Below are 5000 nucleotides of genomic sequence, written 5' to 3' on the forward strand. Positions count from 1 at the left end.
AAATCCACCTGGCACTATGAAGGGAGGGAAAGCTTCTGCCATTTCATATGAGGTCATTTTCCATCCATGTGGTAGTACTTATATGCTTCATAGAAGTCATCTCTCCTTCCAGGGTTTTCTCGTGTTGGCATCATTTCTATACCAAAATAGCTTTTTGTAAGTCCTCATAGTCTGCTGGGTGACCGTGATTTTGTTGAGAAAAAGGAACCCATTACTTGCCGTAGAACCAAGTCGAGAATATGATGTTGGCATCCAATATTCTAGTCCATTTTGTCCGGACTGTCTTTGAAGTCTAACAACAGTTCCCCTTTTGTGGCCTGTATTGACTGCTGTGGTGTCGGAAATAACAATGTTGACATTCCTCAATGATTTGTATTCAACTAGCAGGGCTTGTAATGGGATAAAGATGTCCTCAGCTGATTCGCTTTCACAAGCCAAAATGCTGAGGTGAAGAGTTCTTGCAGAATTCTTTACACAGATCACTTGATATTCTTTATTGCCAGTTCTCTTCCCAACAAAATGCAATAAAAATTCCTCTTCACCAATAATTTCTTTTAGCCGGTTCTGGACTCTTTCTGTATCCTCGATCACTAAACGCCAAATTCTCGTTTGTGATGGTGTTGGGACATCTATTCTTTCTTCAGCCAAGTTCTGAAGAGCATTTGATAAATTTCTTGTCGACAAAGACACTTTTGATACCAGCTTGGCAGCAGATTTTGTTGTGTGATAATTTTGTTTAATGAGAGGAAACTCTTCTGCAACATCAGAATCAGTGCTGTTATTTTTTTTCTTCACTATTAATTCTAAACTTTTGTACTTGAGTTGTTGACGGTTATAATGAATTTCTTGGCCATTTCGAAGGATGGATCGTTGAAACAGGAGCCACTTTCTCAATCGTGTATTCCACTCGGCAACTTGATTCTATTTGTTTTCTGTAAAGTTCTATGTCTTCACTTAAAGCCAGTTTCCACTCGGTTTTGTAATATCGAAAGGATGAATAAGATTTCTTTCAAATTCTTCATTTTAGCGATCTATATATTTTTCAAACATTTTCGTTATCTTGTCAACCTTTGCTGAAAATTTCTGCTTAGAAAGAAAAGTAAAGCCAAGTTTCTCCCAAAGCTTCAGCAGTTCATGAGATATCTTCCTAATTTGGTCTGCTCGCCCTTTGAGTTCATCGTACAACCTCAAAAATCTACCAACAATGTCCCTGTTCAAAGGCATTTTGCACATGATATAATCTATGTCCTCTGTCATTTCTGGCAAGCTTGGAAGACGTTTTGTAGTTGTTGTCAAATTATGCGTCCACTTCTTTCCAGCTGATTCCAACGCTGATTTGGATCGTTTACTTTTAAAAGACATATTTGAATCTGAAAGCAGAATATATGCAATGAAAAATAAGAATGTAGAATTCACTACCTGCTCCAATGAGTACTTAAACCATATTAAATTTTTCATTATAATGCATGAAAGTTATCTAGTATCCAGCAATATTTAAGATATCCATTATCCACCTATTTTACACATGTATTTAAAAATGCTACATGGTAAGGAAAACTATTCAATAATACTTACAGAACTGTAAAGTTGCAAAGTCACTGTCTCTTTGTTTACACATCATCTGCTCAAAACCACGTCCAACAAAATTAACTTCAGAGAGCTGCTACCTATACTGCTGCTGACACCCTCTCAGGCCCTCACTTCCAGTGTTCACCAAAAATGAAATGATGTTGGGCACGGGAGGCTATCTCATAACCAAAAGAATATAACAAAAATTATAATTTTGAAAAAAGTTATATCCCTACTATATATATATATATATACATATATATATATATATATGTATATATATATACATATACACATATATATATACATATATATATATATGTATATATATATGTATATATATATATACACACAGTGGTACCTTGAGATACGAATTTAATTCGTTCTGTAACCATCGTCGTATGTCAAAAGAGTCGTATCTCAAAGCGAATTTTCCCATTTAAAATAATGTAATATGTATTAATGCGTTCCAACGGTATGAAACCACTCCAAAATACAGTTAAATTACATATAATATAACAATTTGTATATAAATAAACTAGTAATAACACACATAATGATAAAATAATATATTGATGTATGATAAATGTCAATAAAATCAATAAAAATGAAAGGAGTATTACTGTACTGTACTTACCATAGTGACAGGTGAGGTGCGGCCTGGAGGAGGAGGAGGGAGGGGTGGCAGGGAATGATTTTATCTCTTTTTAATTACGTACACTTAATAACTAAACAAACACAAATGAAAACATTGCTAAACTAATTTATATATATATATATATATTTTTTTTTTTTTTAGTTTTTTTTTCAATTTTGTAATCATCACTTAGGCTAAGCATCACTTTCATCACTTTCATGTCGTGCCTTTTTGACCTCACTTTCCTGACTTTCATCACTTTCAGGTCTGGCCCTTTTGGTCTGACTTTCTGAGACCTTCACAAAGAAACGATCATGAGAAGTTTGTTTCAGCCTCCTATTTAAAATGTTACGAAAGAATGCGAGACACGTATCATTAAATAAGGCACTCGCTCTCCCTGTACACAATTTCTCGGGGTGTCTTTTTTCTACGAAATCAGACACTTCCTGCCACTTCCCAAGGATATCACGAATTTCACGTGAAGTTAGTTCCTCCACCGGCTCGACCTCCTCCTCACTGCTGAGTTCCTGCATTACCTCCGAGTGGGAAATCGTATGCAACTCCTTCAGCTCCTCCGTCGTGAGTTCTTCAGCGTGCTCTTCAACGAGTTCAGCAACATCTGCATCGTCTACCTCTAAGCCCATGGAGCGACCGATAGACACTATCTCCTCCTCAACAGATTGCAGTGGTTTGAATCCCTCGAAGTTTCGCTCTAGCACTGCATCTGGCCATAGTTTGCGCCAAGCCGAGTTCAATGTTCTTTTAGTAACACCTTGCCATGCAATATCGATAATCTTAAGACAGATCACAATGTTGTAATGTTCTTTCCAAAACACCCTCAATGTTAGGTTAGTGTTTTCAGTCACTTCGAAGCAACGCTTGAAAAGATGCTTTGTGAAAAATTTCTTAAAATTAGAGATAACTTATTGGTCCATCGGCTGGAGGATATACGTAGTATTGGCTGGCAGATACACAACTTTAATGAATTTGAATTCATCTAAAAGGTCATCCTCAAGGCCAGGAGGGTGAGCGGGAGCATTATCCAATAGAAGGACACACTTAAGTGGTAGACCATTATCGGTTAAGTATTCCTTCACTGAAGGACTGAAAACTATATTCATCCATTCAATAAAAAAACTGACGAGTCACCCATGCTTTGCTATTTGCACGCCACAGAACTTGTAGTTTTTCTTTGATCATTTTATTAGCTTTGAAGGCCCTTGGGTTTTCTGAATGGTAGACTAGCAACGGTTTCACTTTGAAGTCGCCGCTAGCGTTAGAGCAAAGGGCAAGCGTGAGCCTATCTTTCATAGGCTTGTGTCCGGGCAGCTTCTTTTCTTCTGCCGTGAAAAATGTACGTTTAGGCATTTTTTTCCAAAATAACCCAGTCTCGTCACAATTAAACATTTGATGCGGTAGGTATCCTTCGTCACTAACAAGCTTTTCAAACACCTTCACAAAGTTGCAGCCGCCTTAATATCAGCGCTAGAGGCTTCGTATTGACGAATTACTGAATGAATGCCAGTTCTTTTCTTAAAATTGTCAAACCAGCCACCAGCAAATTCCTTTTCCTTAATCCATAAAAAAAAGTAACCGTTCCATTTCATCATGCACATCAGTTCGTAGCTTCGAAGTAATATTGACGCCTTTGGAAGGCTGCAGCTTCTTTATGGCATCCTTCTGCTTGATGATCGTGGATATTGTAGAAGGATTGCGGCCATATTCATTTGCCAAGTCGATGATACGAACACCACGCTCATGCTTCGCTATAATTCCATGCTTATCTTCCATCGATATCATTTTCTTAGGCTTTTTCTTTTCACCACCTTTCTCTTTAGCCTTGAGACCCATGGTTGATAACAAAATAAGGGTATATAATCCAAAATAAAACAAAACACAGGCACAAAACACAACGAATAAGCAAGCATGTGTGAACGAAGCGGCGGCGACAACCAAACTGGCTGGCTGAGTGAACGCACTGCTCCCTAGCGGCGCTCACGGCAATCATCGATTCGTATCTCAAATTTTTCGTCGTATGTCAGAACAAAATTGTTAGAAATTTACATGTCGTATCTCAAAACATTTGTATGTCAGGACAGTCGTATCTCAAGGTTTTAGTGTATATATATATATGTATATATATATATATATATACATATATCTATATATTTGAATAATTCGCTAGTGGACAGCGACATCAATCATACAATCCATGACCGTCGCGCAGAGGATTCGAACCACCGCCTATAGACTCAAGAGAGTCCACAGCACCCGCCTTAACCACTCGACCACAGACGATCTAAAAGTGTACTAACTCGTAATCTAACTGATTACCGAGATTGGGGAGGTTGCTAACTGCCACCCATATAACCCCCATTTTTTACAGTACACCTAATCGCACTGGTGCGATTAGGTGTACTGTAAAAAATGGGGGTTATATGGGTGGCAGTTAGCAACCTCCCCAATCTCGGTAATCAGTTAGATTACGAGTTAGTACACTTTTAGATCGTCTGTGGTCGAGTGGTTAAAGGCGGGTGCTGTGGACTCTCTTGAGTCTATAGGCGGTGGTTCGAATCCTCTGCGCGACGGTCATGGATTGTATGATTGATGTCGCTGTCCACTAGCGAATTATTCAAATAGTTACGATGGCGAAGCGTGAGGGGGATTCGATCTAGTCCTTACCATTCCCACTGGTGCGATTAGGTGTACTGTAAAAAATGGGGGTTATATGGGTGGCAGTTAGCAACCTCCCCAATCTCGGTAATCAGTTAGATTACGAGTTAGTACACTTTTA

Source organism: Oratosquilla oratoria, chromosome 41, assembly GCF_046742065.1.
Source record: "Oratosquilla oratoria isolate Oo_2021 chromosome 41, ASM4674206v1, whole genome shotgun sequence".
Lineage (NCBI taxonomy): Eukaryota > Metazoa > Arthropoda > Malacostraca > Stomatopoda > Squillidae > Oratosquilla > Oratosquilla oratoria.